This window comes from Rhinopithecus roxellana, chromosome 9, assembly GCF_007565055.1.
Source record: "Rhinopithecus roxellana isolate Shanxi Qingling chromosome 9, ASM756505v1, whole genome shotgun sequence".
Classification (NCBI taxonomy): domain Eukaryota; kingdom Metazoa; phylum Chordata; class Mammalia; order Primates; family Cercopithecidae; genus Rhinopithecus; species Rhinopithecus roxellana.
The window spans coordinates 20275218-20300455 of NC_044557.1; the positions used below are offsets into that span (position 1 = coordinate 20275218).

The 25238-nt window shown below is 43.2% G+C and overlaps 1 protein-coding gene across 4 annotated transcripts in view; it reads right to left on the reverse strand.

The window, feature by feature from the left end:
• Positions 1-24986, reverse strand: part of TACC1 (transforming acidic coiled-coil containing protein 1) — a 126845-nt gene extending 101859 nt beyond the window's left edge. For 2 of the 4 annotated variants that reach the window (XM_030937334.1, XM_010385260.2), the window contains exon 1: positions 24590-24986. The gene's annotated coding sequence lies outside the window, so the exon portion shown is untranslated. The remainder of the gene's footprint in view (positions 1-24589) is intronic. The other 2 variants (XM_030937336.1, XM_030937339.1) reach the window with 2 other exon arrangements.
• Positions 24987-25238: the final 252 nt, after the last annotated feature.

Consider the following 25238-nt stretch of genomic DNA (forward strand, 5'->3'; position numbering starts at 1 on the left):
GACACTACTTGGTATTGCATTTGATACAGAACATAGAATAAAATCTACTACTTTTTGGTGCCCTGTAATTTATACCTGACTGTGACACAAGAAGGAGGAGGAGGAGGAGAATGAAAAGAGAGGGAGGGAAGCAACCCTTATTTTTTAGTCTCTGGGTCAGTGGGCTGCAGAACACAATGACCAGCTGGAGCCAAAGAGGACACATGGCCTGTGATGGAGTCCAGGTGGGGTAGAATTTCATGTCCATGGTTAAGGTTTCCACTTGTACATTACAATTCGGCCAAGAAGTGTTTTTTTGTTGTTTTTTGGTTTCGGGTTTTTTGGGGTTTTGTTTTTGTTTTGAGACGGAATCTCGCTCTGCTGCCCAGGCTGGAGTGCGGTGGTGCGATCTCCGCTCACCACAACCTCCGCCTCCTAGGTTCAAGCAATTCTCCTCCCTCAGCCTCCCAAGTCGCTACAGGCACACGCCGCCACATCCAGCTAATTTTTTTGTATTTTAGTAAAGACGGGGTTTCACCATGTTGCCCAGGCTGGTTGCGAACTCGTGAGCTCAGGCAATCCGCACTGCCTTGGCCTCCCAAAGTGCTGGGATTACAGGTGTGAGCCACTGTGCCTGGCCAAGAAGATATTTTTTAAACATTGGAAAAATAGCAAGGAAAGAAAATTTAAGCCGTTGAAACTCAAGGTTGCCCATAAGATTGCAAAATACATCCTTCAGTGTCAAACTCTATCCCCAGAGCTACTTATGCTCTGCAGAGGGATGGGCACTAACATTTGTTGGATACTAGGAACTACACTTGGTGGTTAACAAAAGTAACCACATTCGGGCCTTATAGCACTGGGAAAAAAATAACAGTGGGTAATACTTACAGAGCACTTTGGTGCCCAGATTCTGTTCTAAGTGCTTTAGATTTATTAAGTCATTTACTGTTCACCACAACCCTATGGCTAGGCACTTTTAGTATTCTCATTTACAGGCACACCTCAGAATATTGCAAGTTCCATTGCAGACCACTGCAATAAAGTGAATATTGCATTTTAGCGAATCACACAAAATTTTCAGTTTCTCAGTGCATATAAAAGTTATGTTTACACTATACGATAGTCTATTAAGTGTGCAATAGCATTATGTCCACAAAATGTAAATTACTTGATTTAAAAAATACTTTATTGCTAAAAAATGCTGACACAGAGACATGAAGTGAGTACATGCTATTAGAAAAATGGCACCAATAGACTTACCCAACACAAGGTTGCCAAAAACTTTCAATTTTAAGAAATGCAATATATGTGAAGTGCAATAAAGTGAAATGCAATAAAACGAGCAGAGCCTGTACAAATGAGCAAGATGAAGCATAGTAAGGTTAAACATACCCAAGGCCACATAGCTAGAAAACGGCAAAGCTAGATTCAAACCTGGGTGAGATAGCTCCAACACTATAGCACATGGCTTACCCTCTATACTTTACTGCCTTAATCCTTACACTGCACATCCCATTTTAAGATGAAGAAACTCAGTTTTAGAGAGCTGAATGGTGCATCCAATACTTAAATCCAGTTGTCTTGAGTACAAACCTTAATTTCAATATGGATTTTTTTTTTTTTTTTTGCCCCTAGCAATCATCCCAAAGGAGAATTACCCTTCAAATTAGCCACCTTGGGAAGTCCCATGCTTATCTCAGAGCTATCCATCTCTCCTCATTTGGAAATTATTTAAATGCCAATTTATAGATCAAAGAATAAAATTGGTTCATTTCTTCAGAGCCACATACTGTTCTTGAAATCAGATAGTTGAAGTGTTCCAATCTTGTTCTCCTCTTTCAAAATGATGTGGCTATACTAGGTCCTTTGACGTCTCATATAACATTTAAAATATTCTTGTAAATTTTTTTCAAAAAAAAAAAAACCTGTTAGGACTTTCATGGGAATTTCATTGAATTTATTGAATAATTCAAAAAGGATTGCCAGCTTAACATTATTGACACTTTGAATCCATGAACACAGTATAGCGCTTCATTTATGTAGATATTCCTGTCATGTTTTATAGTTTTCAGCCTACAGATCATACATGTCTTTTGCTAAGTATTTTATGCTATTGTAAACAAAGTGTCTTATGATTTAACTTTCCAAATGTTAGTTGCTAGTGTGTGAGATAGAATTGATTTTTGTATATTTTATCCTGCAAACTTGTCCTCTAATAGCTTTTATTGTGGGTTTCTTAGGGTTTTCTGTACAATGTCACTTGTAAATAAGGACAATTTTAGTTATTCCTTTCTAACATGTATACCTTATTTTTCCCTTGCTTTGTTGCACTGACTAGGCACTCCTATACAATTTAAGTTAAATAAAAATGGTGAGAGCCAACATCCTTGCCCTCTACCTCATCTTAGGTAGAAAGCATTGGTTTTTCACATTGTAGTAGGATGTTAGCTGATAGATTTTGTAGATGCCCTTAATCAGGTTGAGGAAGTTTTAATTTATTCCTAATTTGCTGAAAGTTTTTTTTTTTTTTTTTAATGATGAAAAGGAGTTGAATTTTGACAAAAGCTATTGCTGCACCTATTGAACTGATCACATTGTTTTCACCTTCTTCCTTTTTTTCTTCAAGAGACAGGATCTTGCTATGTTGCCCAGGCTGGAGTGCAGTGGCTATTCACAGGTGCAATGATAGTACACTACAACCTTTAACTCCTGGTCTCCAATGAACCTCCTGGCTCAGCCTCCTGAATAGCTAGGACTACAAGACCTTTTATCCCCTTCTTACAGGCTTTCAAAATGATAAATTTCCTTCTAAGTACTACGTTAGCTACATTGCACCACTGTGCCTGTGTTTTTGTCTTTATTCTATTAATTTGTTGAATTACATTGATTAACTGTCAGCTGTTAAAACAACTTTACATTGGCTGGGCGTGGTGGCTCACGCCTGTAATCCTAGCACTTTGGGAGGCTGAGGCGGGTGGATCATGAGGTCAGGAGTTCGAGACCAGCCTGACCAACATGGTGAAACCCTGTTTCTACTAAAAATACAAAAATTAGCCAGGCATGGTGGTGTGCACCTGTAATCCCAGCTACTCAGGAGGCTGAGGCAGGAGAATCGCTTGAACCTGGGAGGCAGAAGTTACAGTGAGCTGAGATCACACCACTGCACTCCAGCCTGGGCAACAGAGCAAGACTCCATCTCAAAAAACAAAACAAAACAAAACAAACAAACAAAAAAACCACCTTGCATTGCCACTTGATCACATGTATAGCCTTTTTTATATGCTGCTGGATTTGGCTTGTTAATATTTTGTTGAGGATTTTTGCATTTATATTCATGAGGGATATTGGACTGTAATTTTTTTTTCTTAAGATGTCTTCACCTGGCTGTAGAATTAGAATAATACTGGCATCATAAAATCATGCCTCCTCCTTTATTAAACAGTTTTTGTAGGATTGGTACTACTTTTTCATAAATGTTTGTTAGAATTCACCAATGAAGCATCTGAACCCAGAATTCTGTCAGAAAGTTTTTAATTACAAATTCAATATCTTTAATTGATACAGGGCTGTCCAAGCTTTCTATTTCATCTTTGATCAGATTTATAATTTATGTCTTTCCCAGAATGTGTCCATTTCATCTGTGACACATTTAATGTCATAAAGTTGTTCATAACAATAGAGAATTGTTGTTCTTTTACTATCCCAAGTAATAACGTCCCTTCTTTCATTCTTGATATTGTTCATTTTTTTTCTTTGCCAGTCAGGCTTGAGATTTATCAATTTTATTAGTTTTTTCAAAGGACTGTTTTTTGGGTTTAATGATTTTTTAATCTCTTTTTTCCTGTTCTCTAATTCATTGATTTCTGTCATTATCTTTATTATTTTCTTCCTTCTGCTCGCGTTGAGTTCAATTTACTCTTTTTTTCTATTTTTTAATGGTGAAAGTTAAGATCATTGATTTAAGACCTTTCCCCACTTCTTATAGGTTTTCAAAACTGTAAATTTCCCTCTAAGTGCTACGTTAGCTACATTGCACAAATTTTGATACGTGTATTTATATTATCATCAGTGCAAAATATTTTCAATCTCTCTTGTGATTTAGTCTTTAGCCCAATAAATATTTAGAAGTGTGTTGTTTAGTTTCAAAATATTTGGGGTTTTCCTAGTTATTTTATTGTTTTTGGTTTCTAATTTAATTTCATTGTGGTCAGAAAACAAATTATCTGATTTCAACCTTTTTAATATTTATTAAAACTTTTTTATGGTCCAGAATATGGCCTACCTTGGTAAGTATTCCATGTGCACTTGAAAAGAATGTGCATTTTGCTACTGTTGAGTGAAATGTTCTAACAATATTAATTAGGTCAAAGTGATTGATAACGTTGTTCAGATTTTCTGTCTTTGCTGATTTTTTGTTGGTTACTCTATCAACTTCTGAGTGACATTAAAATTTCCAATTATAATTTCTATTTCTTCCTTTCATTCTATCAGTTTTTGCCTTATGTAATTTGAGGCTATTATTAGGCACAAACAAATTTGTAATTTTTATGTCATCTTGAACAATTATTCCTTTTCTTCTTCTGAAGTGCCCTTCTTTATCTTTTATGATACTTTTTTAAGAAATCTATTTTTATTTGATACTAATGTAGCCACTCCAGCTTTCTTGTGCTTACTATTTACATAATATATCTTTTTCTATCCATCTATATTTGGTTTCCTTCTGTCTTTATATTGAAAGTATGTCTTTGCACACAGTTTATATTTGGGTTTTTAAAAAACGGATTTTTTTAGAGCAGTTTTAGATTCACAGCTAAATTGAGATGAAAGTACAGAGAGTTCCCACACACCCCCTACCCCTACACATACAGACTCCCCACTATCAACGTCCCATACCAGAGTGGTACATTTGTTACAATCAATGAACCTACATTGATGTATCATTATTATCCAAAGTCCATAGTTTACATTAGAGTTTGCTCTTGGTATTATATATTCTATAAGTTTTGACAAATGTCTAATGTATTTATGTACATATAACCACCATGACAGTATCATATAGAATAGTTGCACTCCTTTAAAAATCTTCTATGTTCCATCTATTCATCCCTTTCTCCACCCAACCCTTGGCAACTACTGATCTTTTTGTCTCCATAGTTTTGCCTTTTCCAGAATGTCATATAGCTTGACCCATCCAGTACACAGCCCTTTCAAACTGGCTTTTTTCACTTAGTAATATGCATTTAACATTCCTCCATGTCTTCATGGCTTGACAGCTCATTTCTTTTTAACACTGAATAATATTCCATTGTCTGGATATATCACAGTTTATCCGTTTGCCTACTGAAGGACATCTTGATGGCTTCCAGTTTTTGGCAATTATGAATAAAGTTGCTATAAACATCCATGTGCAGGGTTTTGTGTGGATATAAGTTTTCAGCTCATTTGAGTAAATACCCAGGAGTAAGACTGTTGAATCATATGGTAAAAGTATGTTTAGTTTTGCAAGAAACTGTCAAAACTGTCTTTCAAGGTGGCCAAACCATTTTGCATTCCCATCAACAATGAATGACAGTTTCTGTTGTTCCACATCATTTGGTGGTGTTAGCATTTTGAATTTTGGCTATTCCAGTAGATATGTAGTGGTATCTCATTGTTGTTTTAATTTGTGATTACCTAATAACATATACTATTAAACAGCTTTTCAAATTTTTTGGCAACTGTGTATCTTCTTTGGTGAGATGCTATATTTGTTTTTGTATCCATTTAAAAACAATTATTAATCTCTATCTTTTAATTGGAGTGCTTAGCTCATAAATGTTTAATGTAATTTTTGAAATGGTTGGGTATGAATCTATCATTTTTGTTTTATTTTGTTTTCTATTTGTCTCCTCTGACATTTGTTTCTTCATTTCTTTTTTCCTGCCTTTAAAAATTATTTAATATTTTAAGATGTATTCCATTTTAATTTTCCTGATGCTTTATAGCTATTCTGCATTATGTTTAATAGTTGATTTACAAATTACAAAATTCAACCTTAGCTTTTCATGGCCCATTTACAGTTGATAATGTACTTCTTCATGTAAATTCTACAGCTGAAAAGTATAATTTCTTAAGTAGAAAATTCACCAGATGGAGTTAACAGCCAAGTGGACATGTTACAGGAAAGAGTAAATTTTAAGACAGATCAATCAAAATTACTCAAAATGAGTAACAGAGTGGAAGAAGATTTAAAACATAATGAACAAAATCTCAGAGACTTGTTAGATGATATCAAACAAACATACATGTAACTGAAATCTCAGAGGGAGATAAGAAACTGAAGTAGAAAAAAATATTTAAAGAAATAATAACCAAACACTTCCCAGCTGTAATAAAAGTCAGAGATTTTCAGATACAAGATATTAGACAAACACCAAGTAGAATGAACATATCGAAGTCCACTCCAATGCACATCTAAGCCAAGCTAATATAAACCTTGAAAGCAGAAAGAGAGCAACCAAAAAAGGGGGCTTTCCATTTGGCTCTTCTTTATTGTATCTGTTTCTCTGATGAAATGTCCCATTTCTGTGCTGAGATTTTGATTCATCAAAAGCAAGCTTTTTTTTCTTAATTTTTAAACTTCATTGTAGATCGCTATAAAACCTCCTAAAACTATAAAATAACATATAAAATAACTCTAAAAAAATAACATAACACTTTAAAACCCTTGCCGGCTGGGCAGGAGAGCTTACACCTGTAATCCTAGCACTTTGGGAGGCCGAGGCGGGAGGATTGCTTGAAGCCAGAAGTTTAAGACCAGCCTAGGCGACAGAGCAAGTCCCATGTCTACAAAAAATGTTTTAAAATTCGCCAAGCATGCTGACTGAGGCAAAAAGATTGCTTGAGCCCAGGAGTTTAAAGCTGCAGTGAGCTGGGATCACACCACTACATTCCAGCCTGTGTGACAGAGTGAGACCTTGTCTCAAAAAAAAGCCCCAGAAAACAAGGCTGGGAGCGGTGGCTCATGCCTGTAATCCCAGCACTTTGGGAGGCCGAGGCAGGTGGATCACCCGAGGTCAGGAGTTTAAGACCAGCCTGACCAATATGGTGAAACCCTGTCTCTACTAAAAATACAAAAATTAGCTGGGCGTGGTTGCGTGCACCTGTAGTCCCAGCTACTCGGAAGGCTGAGACAGGAGAATTGCTTGAACCCAGGAGGCAGAGGCTGCAGTGTGCCAAGATCACACCACTGCACTCCAGCCTGGGCTACAGAGCAAGACTCCATCTCAAAAACAAAAACAAACAAACAGAAGAAAACCCAGAAAACCAAAATTAAAACCCCTACCTTTTAAGTTTCAATATATCATTCATCTCCAGGTCAGATTTGATTGACTTTTCTCCTAAGACTATATTCCATTTTCCTGGTTTTTTAATATGTCATGTAATTTGGGTTTCAATCTTGGATATGATGAATGCTAAGTTGTGAAGATTCCAGATTCTGTTCTTTTTCTCTGACGGATGTTGTTTGTTTTCTGTTTTGCAGGTAATTTTCTTGCTGGGCCTGAACTGCAAACTCTGTTTCTGGGGAGGCAGCTCTAGTCTGAGTGCAGATCCTTTGTCTTTTAGCTGAGCTGCTTTGAGTGTATTTTGTGTATATGTGGGTCAAGGGTTGATCAGAGATTTGGCCTGCAGATGCCCTCTTTGACTCTTGCTTTTCTGGATTCCTTCATTTATTTTCAGCATTCCTGATCTCCTCACTCCCCAGAATGCATAGCCTACACGCAGCCCAGTGCTAGGAGCCTGGGGCTGAAGGAATTGCTTATTTGGCTCCTCATCTTCTGTTCTCCAAACCAACATGCAACAGCAGAGGCGATCCACTTCTGCCCTCTCTTCAACTCCTTCAGGCAGTCACTTTGTGTATCATGTCCAGATTTTAGAGTTTTTTTCTGCAGGAATGGTCATAATACCCAGAATCATCTATAATAGCCAGAAGCAGAAGCCCGTATATTATTCTTATGGTCACATTCAGTTTTATCACCCGCCCCCCGCCACACACACACACTCATCACAGTTGTCCTGTGTGGACTTAGACTACTTTTAAAATCAAAGAATACCAAAAATAGTTCCTATGGCCCCTGATGGGCAATTTTAAGGGATACAAGCCAAAGGAATTGAGCAATGGGGGCATCATCACGTGGTTGGAATAAGTCTGTAATCTCTCTAAGTGGCAGAAGCTACTATATCCTAGTAGCACTTCTCCCTTTCTAAGTAAAACAAACAAACCAACAAATAAACAAAACCCAACCCTGGTAGCTAGGCACACAGCTATTATGAATAAAAGCTGCATTTTCCAGTCTCCATTACACCTATGTTTGGCCACGTAACTAGGTTCTAGTCAATGGGATGAAAATAGAAGTGTCAGGCTGGGTGCGGTGGCTCATGCTTATAATCCCAGCACTTTGGGAGGCTGAGGCAGGTGGATCACCTGAGATCAGGAGTTCGAAACCAGCCTGGCCAACAGGGTGAAACCCCGTCTCTACTAAAAATACAAACAAGGAAAAAAGAAATAGAAGTGTCAAGTTCAACTTCCAGGAACTATCGTGAATGGGGAATGCAGAAGTGAGCCCTTTATTGGTCTTTTCTTCTCCCTGCTGGCTGTGATGCTGATGGGATCGCTGAATTCAAGCAGCCATGTATTATTTTTCAAGACCTGTCGAGTGCATTAGTGAGAAGGGGGGATAGAGTAGAACAAGGAGTCTGATCTGTAACTGACTGTGAACAAGACATAACTCACTACCTTTGGACCAGCCATCAAGCAGCCGTGATTAATCTTGAAGTACAAGCCATGTGCTGAGGTTAAAGGAGCCTGAATGCCTGAAACCATGGAGTCTCTGAACTGGCCCTAGCTTGCCCACCCAGAATTCTTTTTTGTTTTGTTTTAACAGTGTCTCACTCTGTCGCCCAAGCTAGAGTGCAGTAGCTCACTGCAACCTCCAACTCCTGGGCTCAGGTGATCCTCCTGCCTCAGCCTCCCAAATAGCTGAGACTACAAGCATGAGCTATTAAGCCTGGCCCAGATTTCTTTTATGTGAGAGAAAAATAAACATATATATCATTTAGTCATTATTATTTTGAGTTTCTATAACAGTCAGCCAGATCAAATCCTAATTAACACTCATTATTAAATTGGGGCAAAAAAGAGTACCATTATCTTGTAGTCAAGTCACCTGTACCTGGAAGAACTGTATTTCTTAGCAGCCTTGCCAGCAATCATTTCACCCTACTCTATAGATAAGGAGTGCTCTGTAAACTAGCCCTAACCCTAATACTGCCCAGACCTAAAATTCAGCTGCAGCTGAAAATGTCTATAAAACTGCCTCCCAGCCATTATTATCAAGCAAATCCATCCCCTGTCCCAAATACATTTCCTCTTATATTTCTTCTGGCAGAATGTTTCCTTTCTCTTCCTCCTCAAGGCTGCCTGAGTTATTCATTCACTCATTCATTCATTCATTCAACAAATACATACTGAATGCCTACCTTGATGTCTGTCTTACTCTGCATTCATCTTTGCAAAAATGATGGATGAGGTAAGAGTTTTTTGGGGCCTGCTACCAGCCTCAGGATGAACCTCTTGCAAATCTGTACCATAACCCACTTTACATTATTGTTTTGCCACTGCCTAAACAATGAAAAATCAAAACTAAGAAACTGACTCACAGAACAGAGCTGGAAAGGTCCTCAGAGGCCATGTAGTTCCACCTTCTTTCATTCACACAAGTAAAGAAGTAAGTTGGTCGGGTGCAGTGGCTCACGCCTATAATCCCAGCACTTTGGGAGGCCAAGACGGGTGAATCTCGTGAGGTCAGGAGTTCGAGACCAGCCTGGCCAACATAGTGAGACCCCATCTCTAGTAAAAATACAAAAACCAGCCAGGTGTGGTGGTGCGTGCCTGTAGCCCCAGCTACTTGGGAGGCTGAGGCAGGGGAATTGCTTGAACCTAGGAGACGAAGGTTGCAGTGAGCTGAGATCGTGCCACTGCACTCCAGTCTGGGAGACAGAGTGAAACTCTGTCTCAAAATAAAACCAAAACAAACAAACAGAAAAAGAAGTAAGTAAATTTATTCTATGCAGCAGAAGTAGAGACTTGCCCAAGTTATAGTTAGTAGCAAAGCCAGAACCAGGACTCAGCTTTCATCACCGCCACCCAGTCCTTTGTTCTTTCCTCGATCGTTATTTCCTTCATTCACACTTAATCCAAATACAAAGATTTCACATCTGTTATTTTTCACTAGAAAATAAAAATTTTTACATTAAAATCCATCCCAGGTATATTCCATGTCAAAGAAAAGAATTACCTTTGATGGTTTGTCTTTGCATTTAATCTCAGTGTACTTGCAAGAGTAAACATGCCAGCAATCAAGACTAGGACCTTTCTCTGGCCTTGGAACCCTTGGGACTGGAAGAGAATTAAGTCAGGTGGGAGTCACATGCTTAATCATAAGGTAAGTTTCCAGCGCAAGTTTCCAACCTCTTGCCTAAGGCTTTCAGAAATTCCTCTGCAGTTCTACCAGCCACTCGGTATGTCACTGTTCTGTAACACTTTGTGCTAGCAATGCTGAATTCTGGCAAAAAAGAAAAAAAGTCTTTATTCCTCCATTTCAAGGTGATGCAACTGTCACCTATAAGTAGGAGGTTTCCAGAAGAGAACTCATGCTTCAGACCTGCGACCCTGCTTCCCTGCTGTGGAAACAGCTGCCAAGTGTACAATGTCAGTCTGTATTTTCAGGGAGAGGAACAAAAGCATTTGTTTTTATAATCTTCTTGTGTTTTGTTCCATTTACTTGTCACTTCTTTTCGTATATAATGGTTCAGGGACAGTGTGCCCTTTCTGAGATTTTTATTGATTTGTATAAAAAAAAAAACAGGCTATTTTTTATTCCCTGGCAGTATTTTAGTCCCTGGCAGAGACAGAGTCTACCTATAATTCAAACATCCTGGACCCAGTAACCGCAAGTATCTTCTTGGAATATTGACTCTTTGTATTTTTTTGGGTCTCATCTAATTTTGCAGTCGTGAGCTGGTGCAGTGTTTGAGTATTGAAACATGGATTCCAACCCCACAGTCTTGTGTCGAAGGGCAGAGCAGGAGGAATTCATCCACCAATACTTTATTTCCACTCACTAACCCAGCAGGTCTGGCTTTAGTCATTCCACTGCAAAATGACAAAGCAGACAGAAAAACCAGGAGACTGCAAGAATCCTGAGGGCCTGGGTTCAAAGAAGCTCTTTAATTTGTGAGCCTTTGGAATTAAAATCAGTATGCATAGTTCACTGTGTAAAAATAACAGCATGGGCCAGGTGCGGTGGCTCATGCCTGTAATCCCAGCATTTTGGGAGGCAGAGGCAGGCAGATCACCTGAGGTCAGGAGTCTGAGACCAGCCTGGCCAACATGGTGAAATCCCATCTCTACTGAAAATACAAAAAAATTAGCCGGGCATGGTGGTGGGCACCTGTAACCCTAGCTGCTTGGGAGGCTGAGGCAGGAGAATTGCTTGAACCTGGGAGATGGAGGTTGTAGTGAACAGAGAACATGCCACTGCACTCCAGCCTGGGCAACAGAGGGAGACTCCGTCTCAAAAAAAAAAAAAAAATGCAGCATGAATATTTTTTAAAATGCCCTGGCTGAGCAAAACAATCAAGGTCTATGGAGCCTGAAAATGCTTCAGAACAGAAGCAAACATTCAAAGGAAATCTCTAAAGACAGACAAAGTAAAATAAAAGGTTCTTTTGGCTTAGACGTCAAGACTGTCCCTAGAGGCCATATAGTGACTTTAGGATACTTGCGAGCCAGAGAGAGCTGCCAAGGTACAACAAAACACAACGGGCTTTTAACCTGAAGGAGGTTAAATACAAGGAAGAATAAGGACAGATAGAACACAACATCAGAGCCATGCTTTCTTCAAGAGGTCTGAAAGTTTTCCATCTTCCTGCGGAGAAAGATTAGAATTGCACTAAAATGACTCTGCGCCTGCCAATGAAAATCCAGGAGCACTATAAGAATGAGAGTTAAGAGGGAAGAAAATAAAAGGATGGTACCTGCCAGGTGTGGTATACGCATAGATCAGTAGGGAGTGCTGTTTTGCTTTTTGCACATTCCACAGGGAGGAGACATTTCAGACAAAGATTTGGTTTTTGAAGTCTTAGCTTAGAATGTTTCCATTTTCTTGCCCATCGTCACAAACTTTTTATGCACATTCAACTCCTTGATCTATATTGCTATGGGTACTGTAACCACTTTCTTGAGCATTTGGGATCAAAAAGGTGCGGGCAACCCTAGACTCTGTCTTTTGGCTTCTCTGGCCCTCCAATAACGGTCCCTGGGGAAAAGGAGGTGTTCTGAGCCTACCTCTAGGATGCAGCAGAGCATAAGATAATTAATGCAAGAAGGGAAGCAAAGGCTTGAGCAAAGTGGGCTGAATGTGTGGAATGGAATGGCTGGATCACCTGGATTGAAGCAGGCTGACGGCGACCAATGGGATCATCTGGTCCCAAATCTCACCTGATGGAGGAATCCTCTGCTCAAGATTCCTGACCAGTGGCCAGCCAACCCCTGCTTGGAATCCTCAGAGATATTTCTGGCACACCCAGAGTTACAGCACTCAGATCGCTCTCCAAGAAAGGACTTAGCAAGCCAGCTTCAAGAAATGTAGTCAGCTGAGAATCTCCAGCTGTTAGTGCCTTCTGGGTCTGTCTCTTCTCCTGAGCTGAAATCAGTCTTCTCTGGCAGCCCCCAAACAATGGCTGAGCAAGGCAGTAGGATAAAGTCCTGGCCACTGCTGCCCAACAGGGTACTCCTCTAAGGGCCAAGCTTTGCTATGGTGCTCCCCATGGAGCAGGCAGAGACTTTGTTTTTCTTGCATCACAGCCTGAAGGCTCTATTATCCAATCCTGCTTTCTGTCCTTCTCCTCCCCTAGGTGTTACTCCTCAGTAAGCCTTAATAGGTGAACCACAGGGGATTTTTAGGATGTGAAACTGTTCTATATGATACTGTAATGGTGGAAACAGAACATTATACATTTGTCAAAACACATAGAACTTTATAGCACAGAAAGTGAACTTTTATGTATGCAAATCGAAGAAAAATCATTTAGGCATTCAGAGGAAATGCAGATGAAATGCAGACTCTGACAAAACAATCTAACTGTATTACAAATGTATAAAACAACTGCACTGAAGATGGAATAGGGAAAAACTGTTGACCTAAGTAACTTTAGGAATGAGTGGAGTCTGTTAAGATGAAAGGTGAAAGAAACTGTACATAAGCACTGTCATCTAGTTGATAAAGTTGTTTCTCATGGGGAACCATGTTAACAACTCTAATGCCACTATATGTGTACATTGCAGTTGAACAATTGAGTAGATGAATGGCAGATGGTGGGAGCCAGGTTTCAGGTCATAGTGGAAAGTTATAGGTAAGCAAGGGGAGTTCTAGAGTGACCCATATGACAATGAACTAGAGTTGCAGACATCAATATGAATTCATGTTTAGCTTAATATAGATACAGATGGCTACACATAGAAGTCAACACACACGGGCTGGGTGCAGTGGCTCACGCCTGTAATCCCAGCACTTCAGGAACCCAAAGCACGCAGATCACAAGGTCAGGAGTTGGAGACCAGCTTGGCCAACATGGTGAAACCCCTTCTCTACTAAAAATACAAAAATTAGCCATGCGTGGTGGCAGGTGCCTGTAATCCCAGCTGCTCAGGAAGCTGAGGCAGGAGAATCGCTTGAACTTGGGAGGTGGAGGTTGCAGTGAGCCAAGATCGTGCCACTGCACTCCAGCTTGGGCGACAGAGTGTGAACTCCATCACAAAAAAAAAAAAAAAAAAAAAAAAGAAGTCAGCACACACACATATATCTTCTTGCCCTATCAGCTGAGAGGGCCTAGAACCAATGACACCCCAGTATCAACAAGCACATCTAGTACCAAGATTTTGGTTTTCAACATCATGCACCAGTGAAAGGAACCAGGGATACTTGAAGAAATGGCTGATTCTAGGACTCGGTCAGGGAACATATAAGATGATCCTGGAGTATCTTGCAGCACCAGAAGGTTAAAAAAAAAAGTGCTCAAAATACAAATACAACACCAAGACCCACAATAATGGGGTCTAGCCAAATAAGAGAGTGTTCAATGGGTGAAGCTGGAACAATTTGAGCAACAAAATTAATAAATCAGTATTTGATTATAACCCAAAGTATTAAAAGAAATCCATGAGTCCCTACAGACATAAGTTAATGATTGAACAAATAAATAAATGAAGAGAAGAGACAAATGTCCATGATGGAATTCCAAGTAATTTATGTAGCCAGGCATGGTGGTTCACACCTATATAATCCCAGCACTTTGGGAGGCTGAGGCTCCACTGTAGCCTCGACCTCCCAGGCTCAAGCCATCCTCCCACCTGAGCCTCCCAAGTAGCTGGGACTACAGGCATTTGACACCACACCCAACTAATTTTTTTTTTTTTCACATTTTGGAGAGATGGGGGGGTCTCACTATATTGCCCAGGCTGGTCTTGAACTCCTAGCCTCAAGAGCTCCTCCTGCCTCAGCCTCCCAAAGTGTTGAGATTACAGGTGTGAGCCACCATACCCAGCCTCTTCTAATCTTCACAAAAATTGTGCTCTGTGAGTCAGGAACTACAGGAAGATCTCTAGAATATCATTACTTCCCTTAAAGAATGATTCCCAGGCTGGGCGCGGTGACTCATGCCTGTAATCCCAGTGCTTTGGGAAGCCTAGGTGGGCAGATCACCTGAGGTCGGGAGTTTGAGACCAGCCTGACCAACATGGAGAAACCCCGTCTCTACTAAAAATACAAAATTAGCCAGGCATGGAGGCACATGTTTGTAATCCCAGCTACTTGGGAGGCTGAGGCAGGAGAATGGCTTGAACCCGGGAGGCAGAGGTTGCGATGAGCCAAGATCACACCATTGCACTCCAGCCTGGACAACAAGAGTAAAACTCCATCAAGAAAGAAAGAAAGAAAGAAAGAAAGAAAGAAAGAAAGAAAGGAAGAAAGGAAGAAAGGAAGAAAGGAAGAAAGGAAGAAAGGAAGAAAGGAAGAAAGGAAGAAAGGAAGAAAGGAAGAAAGGAAGAAAGGAAGAAAGGAAGAAAGGAAGAAAGGAAGAAAGGAAGAGAAAGGAAGGAAGGAAGGAAGGAAGGAAGGAAGGAAGGAAGGAAGGAAGGAAGGAAAGGAAGGAAGGAAGGAAGGAAGGAAGGAAGGAAGGAAGGAAGGAAGGAAAGAAAGAAAGAAAGAAGAAGGAAAGAAAGAAAGAAAGAAAGAAAGAAAGAAAGAAAGAAAGAAAGAAAGAAAGAAAGAAAGAGAGAAAGAAAGAAAAGAAAGGCTCCCAATCTGAGCTCTATTGTCTAGATAGGATCTGGACACAGGGATTGTTGTCTTCTCTGGCATATTCTTCTACCACCATGCCCTATTTGGGAGGTGGATTTGCTCAAGCAGCAGTGAGGCAATGCTTTTCCTGGCGTTCTCCAGTCAGGGACCATCACACTGGCCAGTGCTGAGATAAGGAGCCTGTGGCAGAAGCTAAGCCAGTTGTCTCACTAAGCACTGCTGCTCCCCTGCCTGGCCTCCACAGCAAGACTTTCTCCATGATCTCGTTGAGAACTGACATTGTGAGTGGCACTGAGCAAAGCCACCGTCCCCAGCGCTGTTTCTTCTTTCATGCTGCATCACAGACTTGACATCGAGTACATTCCCACTACCTTTCAGTAAATGAAACTGTTGGGGGTAGAATTCCTGCAAAGAATTCTCATAGACTGCTGGGGAGGAGGACAGGTGGTGAGAAGCCGTGATAGGGAGGCACGGCGGAGAAGTCCTTAGATTGAGTGCCAAGACTTCTCTTTTAGTCTAGGCCTTGTCGCTGACCAGCTGCGGGTAAGGAAATTCCCACTCCAGGACTAATTTTCCCTGCCTGGTAAAGGAGGTGGCAGAGCTAGGTCATTTCTGAGGGCCTCCCAATTTTTGTTCTCTAGGATCCAACCCTTGAGTCAAATGACTTCCATACCCTAAATGTCCCCACGCTGGGCCCTTCCACAATTTTTGTGTCCTTATCGCAGCCCACTATGTTGTCTTCTCTGAGTGCTTTGCCTAGTAGACAAAACAGCTGACTTCAGAATGGGACCGTCACAATGATATCTGGCTGCCAGCCACAAAGATAAGAGAATTAGAGAGTTTGGAGTTGAACAGAATCCTCAGAAATGTGTCTCCCCCCTGAGACTGGTCACTACTTTTGTCAAGCATAAGGGTGTCATTAGAGATGTCCTGAGGGAACTCTGATGTGCCTCTCTTACCCTCTGCAGGAGGCTGAATAATGACTTCAAATTTATCAGTTCCTAATCCCTGGAAACTGTAAAGGTTATTGTTATCTTATTCTTTTGTTTTGGAGACAGAGTCGTGCTCTGTTGCCCAGGCTGGAGTGCAGTGGTGCAATCATAGCTCCCTGCACCCTTGACCTCCTGAGCTCAAACGATCCTCCCACCTCAGCCTTCCAAGTAGCTGGGACTACAGCCATGTGCCACCACGTCTGGGTAATTTTTTTCTTTTTGGTAGAGGCAGGGGTCTCACTGTGTTGCCCAGGCTAATTTCGAACTCCTGGGCTCAAGCAATCCTCCTTCTTCCGCCTCTCAAAGCAATGGAATTATAGGCATGAGCCACAGTGCCCAGCCAGGTTATCTCATTTGGAACAATATTTTATTATTCGTAAATATCTTACTGTATTTGCTAATGTGATGAAATTAAGGATTTCTGAGAGAGGGAGACTATCCTGAATTATCTGGGTGGGGCTTAAATGCAACCCCAAGCATCATTATACAAGAGAGGCAAAGGAAGATTTCATACACGCGATGTCACCACGGAGGTCAACATCAAAGGGATATGGTCACAAGTCAAGGAATGCTGGCAGCCACCAGACACCAAAAGAGGCAAGGGACAAGGACCAGATGATTTCCTGGAGCCACTGGAGGGAGTACCAGCCAGTCAACTCTAGTTCTCACCTCCAGAACTGGGAGAGAATGCATTTCTGGTTTTGTTCTGTTTTAAGCTACCTTGTTCATGGTCATTTGTTAGAGCAGCCGCAGGAAACTAACACAGCCTCTTCCTAAATTTCAGGGACATCTTCCTTTCCTACAGATTTTCTCTTTTAAGCTAACAAACAAAGCCACCTCTCAGGTGGGTCAGGATCCATTCTGTCAGTCAGGATCAGGATCCCAGCAAGTAACACTCTTTGACTCGAGGGTTTAATAAAGGTACCATTTACAAAGGTCTGAGGAGGGTTTGGGAGGCCACAGGAAACAGCAGCGTAGCCCAGGGCTGCCCGGTGTAGGAGATGCTGTCATTGCCTTAGGCCTGAAGGGTCAGCAGAGAATGCTGAGTGCAGGGGGCGGTTGCTGACAGGAGTCCTGGCCTTCAGTCAGGGGACACCACCAGCCCATGGAAGCAGCAGGAAAGGAAGAAGTGGACTAAATCCTCCATGGCACACTCCCCTCCCTCTCAACTTACCTGCAGGTGCCCTCCTCTGGCTAAATCTACCTGGAAGCCAGATGTAAGGGTGCCAGTCTGGCCAGCCTCCCAGGCACAGTGTGGGCGGAAAATGGTGGAGAGTGATTGCTAAGGCCAAATGGAAAAATCCAGCACCCATGTAACTTTAGCTTCCTCTCAAGACTCTCCACACAACCAGTTTAGTTTCAAGAAATAGAAGGACCCCTGGACCTTGCTCTGTGACCCAGGGCAACTCCCCACCTCTCTGAGCCTCTTTTTCCAAAGCTGTGAAATGAAGGGTTTCGAATAGAGAGTAAGATCCCTTTCAGTTCTGGTGTTCATGATTCTACAAGCAGATCTCATGCTTTTTCCCAGGCTCGGCTGATGCATGCCTCAAGTCCTGACAGCTGTGTATGAACTAAGATACATTTATCCAGGCCTCTCTTTTCCATGACGTATCCTTGCATCTGAACAAGCACGTGCGGTGCCTGCTGGAAATCCAGCCACTCCAAGGAAGACAGCAGGCTGTGTTCTCACGTGGTATGCAGACGCACAGGCGTGCCGGAAAAGGAAACGTGAGACTACGAAAACCAGACCGACCCTGGAGAGCCATCTGCTAGACAAGGAGACAGGCATAAGGCAAGCCACTCCCCGCCCGGCTGTGTCAGCAGGCTGCGGGCACCCCTGGTTGTTCCCGCAGGAAACTCTAGGGGGTATCGCAGCTAACTATGGCTGGTGCAACCCTCAGGCTGGCCAGCAACGCGACTGCCAGGCCCGGCAGGCCAAGCAAAGCCTTGGCTGCCAGCAGCCATGCAGATGGTAATGTTTAACCAGAAAGTCAAACTATGGAAAGTTCCAAGGGCCAGGAGAGTCCCTCGTTGCATAATAAACATACCAAGCCCTCCCTGCCACCTTGGGGCATTTTGTTCTTTATTGTGTCTGCTTTTGCACCTCTTCCTTTCTGCTTGTATCGGTCTGGAACCTCCTTTTAAAAATACAGGCTTATGGCTGGGCACGTGGCTCACACCTATAATCTCAGCATTTTGGGAGGCCAAGGAGGGCGGATCACCTGAGGTCAGAAGTTCAAGACCAGCCTGCCTGGCCAACATGGTGAAACCCCATCTCCACCAAAACTACAAAAATTAGGTTGGTGTGGTGGCAGGTGCATTTAAACCCAGCTACTCAGGAGGCTGAGGCAGAAGAATCATTTGAACCTGTGAGGTGGAGGTTGCAGTGAGTCGAGATTGCACCACTGCCCTCCAGCCTGGATGACAGAGCAAGACTCTGTCTCAAAAAAAAAAAAAAAAAAAAAAAAAAGACTGAAGTTAAAGAAGAAGGTATCTGGTGTCTTCATTGCCTCTAGAAGATTGAAAGTGCAGAAGGTGTGGAAGCCCTCCCCTCTCTGCCATCCCCTAAATCTTGGGAGACCTGGGATGAGCAACAGGTTTCCCTTCCTTTCCCCAGTCCCCCTACTTATTAAACTAGGACCCTGCGCAATGACTGATGGACCATGAATGAGAACAGTTTACAGTGCATTATTTGAGGCAGGGACATCTAAGGAGGACCTGAATTCCAACATGTTAAAAAAACTCTCCCAGAACTGCTGATTCCTAAATTCCATTGTCCTCTTGTTTCCAGCAAAATAATTTGATTCTTGTTATAAACATGCCCACGCTTGGCCAGTGTATGTTTTAAGGTTGTCCGGTGAATTAAGAGCCTCGAGGCTTTCCTGGAGGTGAGGAAGGAAGGGGAGCCTGGGAGAGGCTGGGAATGGGGTGGGAGAGGGGCCACCCAGAAAAAGGACAGAGGGAAAGGGCTCTGGGCACCCAGGAAGAACATCACATCCACTTCCTACTGCTGCCGGGCGCTGTGCCTGCTGAGCTCGTGCTAGGAATTGTTCGGAAAATTCAGGTAAGCAGCCTCTCTGTGAAGGAACACAGCAAGAGCCTGCGGTCCGGACCTCAGACCCTCAGAAAGGAGAGTGCCTTTCCCGCCAGGGAACGGATAATCACAGTGGCATGGGGCAAGGGGTTTCCTGGGAATCTCCCTGCCCTAAGTGCATCTCCCCTAGTCACTGTCACACTGAAGCCTAAAAGTCCCCCAAGAGAGCTGCACCAGTGTATGAATTCATTGATTACTTTCAAACAGTTTGCTAAACATCAAGTGCTGGTTAAAGGGACCAAAATAAATAAAAAAGAGGATCAATTCTGGGTATGACAGACGGAGGGTATTTATTGCAGAACGGGGCTTGGTGGGAGTCCACAGCTGGGATCGTCTCTGTCTTGTCAGAGCATGACTGAGATGTCTGGAAAAAAGAAAAAGATATCCCTGACACCTTGAGTGGCCTGGGATGAGCAGGGAAGCCACTGGGAGAGCACAGAGAAAGGTGAAGAAGGCAACTTGCTTTACGATTTTACCCACACCTGGAGCTGCCTGGAACAGTTTCCTTGCTCAGATGCAATGACGCCGTGCATCTCCTGTCCCGTGCCCTCTGAATCTTCCAAACTCTGCTCTCCAAAACGTGTGTTTCGCCCAGACTAGCGCTGTGCGCATGTTGCAAGAGTTATGACTCTTGTTCATCAGCTTCTATGTGCCATACTCTTCAAACAGACACAAATGGAATTATTAGATTTACTAGAACTATAATGTTGGGTTTAAACACTCATACCCAAATTAGATAGTCCTAAATTAGAATGACAACTCCAGCACTTACTAGCTATCTGCTTTTGTGCATATTATCTCCTTCTCTAAACCTTGCTATCGTTATTTGCAAACCGGGGATAATAATGGTATTCACCTGACAGGCGGCCATGAGGATTAAACAAATGAGGTGATGCACGGGAAGCACTTAGCACAATGCCTGGGTCCTAGTAAGCGCTCAGTCAATGTCAGCCATTGATTTATTTCTCATCTACTTTTACTTCAAGTAAAAACTGGCAAACTAGTTTCAAGATCATTATGCATGTAATCCAGACTCAGGCCGAGCTCACAAATTTGTTCTTGGAAAAGACCACAGAATTCTTTTGTAAGTCATGATCTACTTTTGTTGTTGTCGTTGTTTTAAATCAGCTACATTTAGCTCTTCAATTTCATATCTCAGTTGGAAATCCTAAAGTCATCCTTCCCAAAATACAAGTGGTTCAGCCAATTACATTGATTTAAAAAAGAGAGAGAGAGAGAGAGAAGAAAAAACCATATTTTTGCTTTATATAACATTAGGTCAGAGGTGGGACTCATTTCCACAACTACAAAGGTAAATAAATTACACTTATACCATTTTCCTTTCCTTTCCTTTCCTTTCCTTTTCTTTCTTTTCTTTTTTTTTTTCTTTTCTTGTTATTTTGAGACAGTCTCACTTCGTCACCCAGGCTGGAGTTCAGTGGTACAATCTTGGCTCACTGCAACCTCCACCTCCTGTGCTTAAGCAATTCTCCTGCCTCAGCCTCTGGAGTAGCTGAGATTACAGGCACCTGGCACCACACTCAGGTAATTTTTGTATTTTTAGGAGAGATGGGGTTTCACCATGTTGGCCAGGCTAGTCTCAAACTCCTGGCCTCAAGTGATCTGCCTGCCGTGGCCTCCCAAAGTGCTGGGATTATAAGCATGAGCCACCATGCCCAGCCTACACTTACTTCATTTAATGCAAGGGTGTGATTTGGCAATGCCAACCCTAAAGACTACTTTTTGTTGTTGTTGTTTTCAGTTTTATCTCTGGAGGAACAGATAAGCTCTTCCCTGAAGGTCCTAGGCTGTCTCCCAGAGTCCTTCCTAGCTGCAGTCCAAGCACAATCCTCTCCCCAGCTCAAACTGAAATTACATTGCATTTGTTGGTGTCCATTTTATAGTTTCAAATACCAGTTACTTCTTGTTTCCAGACTGCCCCCAAGCTACTTTTCCTTGGGTTAACACAACAACCTCTTTTACACATAACATATTTATTGAATGTTTACCATATGCCAGATGCAATTCTAAATGCTTCATGTGGATTAACTAATTTTATCTTTGTGATATCTTGGTGAAATAGGTACTGTTGTTATCATCCTTCTCAAGAGGATATTATTTTGAAGAAACTGAGGCACACAGGTTTGTGTAATTTGCCCAAGATGACCAAGCTAAAATGTGGCAGAGCTGAGATGTGAACCCAGGCAGTCAGGCTACAGAGCCTGGCACTTTCCCATTGAACCTTACCACCTCAGTAGGGCACAGTGGCTCACGCCTGTAATCCTGAAACTTTGGGCAGCTGAGGCAGGAGGATCGCTTGAGACCAGGAGTTCAAGACCAGCCTGGGCATCATAGGGAGACCCCCATCTCTACACACACAATAAAAAATTTTTAAAAATTGTCAGGCATGGTGGTGCATACCTGTAGTTTCAGCTCCTGGGGAGGCTCAGGTGGGAGAATCACTTGAGCCCAGGAGGTTGAGGCTGTAGTGAGCTAGGATTGTGCCACTGTACTCCAGCCTGGATGACACAGCAAGACCCTGTATCTAAAAAATAAAACAAACAAACAAAAACTATACCAACTCTCAGAGAAAAAAGTGATGTTGGCCGGGCGCGATGGCTCAAGCCTGTAATCCCAGCACTTTGGGAGGCCGAGATGGGCGGATCACAAGGTCAGGAGATCGAGACCATCCTGGCTAACACAGTGAAACCCCGTCTCTACTAAAAAAATACAAAAAAAACTAGCCAGGCGTGGTGGCCGGCGCCTGTAGTCCCAGCTACTCGGGAGGCTGAGGCAGGAGAATGGCGTAAACCCGGGAGGCAGAGCTTGCAGTGAGCTGAGATCCGGCCACTGCACTCCAGCCTGGGCGACAGAGCAAGACTCCGTCTCAAAAAAAAAAAAAAAAAAAAAAAAAAGTGATGTTTATCAGGGATGCAGTTTGGACAAGAATCCTAACTCCACTTATTCTTAGGAGCACTCTTCCTTCCCACAGAACATTCCGTCCTGACCCTGTGACCCTGCTCCTCCTAGCCTATTCTCAGGGGCATTCTTGAACAAAATACAAAAAAGCCACACTCACAACAATGTCCTTCTTACTTCTGTCAAACAGGGCTGCAAAAATATTCAAGGCAGTGTGGCTCAGACTCAGGGGGAGGGACCCCAGCCCCTCCTTCACCATTAAGTGGCCGGGTGCCCTCAAGCCAGTCACTCAGTGGCTCTTCCTTCCCACTCCACACAGCAGAGTGGGGGTCATGCCAAAAGCCACCTTACAGGGCTTTGTGAGGATTCCATGAGCTCATCTGTGTAATGTGCTCAGTCCCATGCCTGGCTCAGTAAGTAATCTGATATCGTAAAGGAAGATCAATAATTAGCTGTTACAATTATTGATCACATAGTTCATAACCGTGAGCACAATTAGAAGGACAAATTCAGAAAAGACTTGGAGAGAGAGGCCGAGTTGTATTATCAGCTCTCTGGGGCTCTGCCCCTTGTCTGTCCCTGCACAGGAGGTCAGGTGCCTGAGATGAAACAGCTCGCTTGCTGAGCCTGGTTGGCACTCCCACCTCCAGCAGGTTCCCAAGGGCAGAAGGCAATCTTTAAAGGAGGCGGATGGGAGGACCGAGTAAGAGCCTAGACAGGGGCAAGCTAAAAATCCCTCCATCAATCACCTTTGTTCCATAAGCAGTCATTTTCAGTCTAGGCAAAGCACTGCTTATTGCAGGTCAGCAGTTCTGCAAATTGTTTTAAAAGCATGCTTTTAACTGAGAACCTCGACATAAAAGTCAGGTAAGGATGGAGCTACTTTGTTGGAAGTGGGAAGAGGAGGTGCCCCCAGGCTCCATGGCGAACGCCACAAAGGGAACCTGCATCCCTTCCCAGGAGCAAGGGTGTCCTTAGATCACAAGATGTTTTCTTTTTTTTTTTTTTTTTTTTGAGACAGAGTCTTGCTCGGTTGCCCAAACTAAAGTGCAGTGGTGTGATCTCAGCTCACTGTAACCTCCACCTCCCAGGTTCAGGTAATTCTCCTGCCTCAGCCTCCTGAGTAGCCGGGATTACATGTGCCTGCCACCGTGCCCAGCTAATTTTTATATTTATAGTAGAGATGGGGTTCCACCATATTGGCCAGGCTAGTCTCGAACTCCTGACGTCAAGTGATCTGCCCGCCTCGGCCTCCCAAAGTGCTGGGATTACAGGTGTGAGACACTGTGCCCAGCCACACAAGATGTTTTTTAAGTTCAAAAGCCATTTTCTAAGAGAAACAAATGTATATAATAAACACGAACCCAGCTGAGTAGTCCTTATGCAGAAGCCATGCTGAGTTCTCTGAGCAGGTCCAATGTCAGCACGTGTATTGCCAAGGCTGGCCTTCCAGAGACCAACTGCCGGGAGCCCGTGCCTCACGAAGGCAAGGGCTACAGGCAGGTTACTGGGTAGACCAGTTAGCTCTGCCCCAGACAGAAACGTTTTAGACAGCACCTGGGTTCTGTCCATAAACGCAGAGCACTGATGCTCAAGGACCCTCACCAGGGTCTGTGCCACATCCCTGCACCCAGAGAAACAACTCAAGGTAGTTGTCTCCAAGGCAATGGGTGGAAGGAAGGGAGGGAGAGAGCATCTGGGCCAGAAGAACACATGGCCCAGGTCCCGGGAAACAGCCACGCCCAGCTCACGGTGGTGAGAATGTTTTCCCCAGCCCTGTCCCCTTCTCACTTCTCCCCGAATCTACTCCCAGATGAAGGTATTTATGACTGCTCCTGGGCATTTCAGGGGCGGAAAGAAAAAGAAGAAAAGAGAAGAGAGAAGCAAAGGGAAGAGAAAAGAGAAAAGAAAAGAGAAAAATCAGGGATTCACAACATGTATTTCCTAGAATTCTGCCTTTTAATACCTCCCACACGAAACAAAATATGTGGTTCCAGAGACCCAATAATTAAAGTTCAACTTGGAAAGAGAGAGGGAAAAGGAATGCCTGAACTTCTTCCAGATTCGTGGCCAGTCCACCCACCACCCAGCGCATACGCAAGCGAGGGAAACACCTCAGCCCCGGGCTTAAAGGACGAGCACTTCGTTTTGCTCAATAAGTGTGAAGTGGCCTCAGGAACGTGCAGTCCCCAGTTTCCTACCTCTTCGGCGGGGGTCCCCAGAGTCGGTCCCCAGGGTCGCTCCCCTCTCCCTTCTGCGCCACCTGCTACCGCTGATTTGGCATCTCTCCTGGGGAAGCCGCGGGGCGATCAGGGAGGAGTTCCGAGGAAGGAAGGGGAGGGCATGGTCTCCCAACCAAGCACTTGGTTCCAGAGAAAAGGATGTTTTGTAACTTTCAGCTTGAATTTCCAGAGGCAGAACAGGAAATGTCCACGGGGCTGGAGCTCAAGTGCGAAGTCAGCCGGGGCTCTGGCTCCTTTCAGAGGGGCGCTTCCTACATGCTCCCGACGCTGGCCCTGTCTGGAATTTAAAGCTGCGTCTGAATTCTGGTGCCTTTGCCCTCTTACTCCTTCCTCTAGCACTTCTTCTTCTTCTTCTTCTTCTTCTTCTTCTTCCTCCTCCTCCTCCTCCTCCTCCTCCTCCTCCTCCTCCTCCTCCTCCTCCTCCTCCTCCTCCTCCTCCTCCTCCTCTTCTTCTTCTTCTTCTTCTTCTTCTTCTTCTTCTTCTTCTTCTTCTTCTTCTTTCTTTCTTAATGGAACGTCAGCTTCATTCCTGACATGCTGGAAAAAGTTTCTTTTGCTTCAACTTGGCTCAGAAACATCCTCTCCTTGTGAGAGTATTTCTCCTATT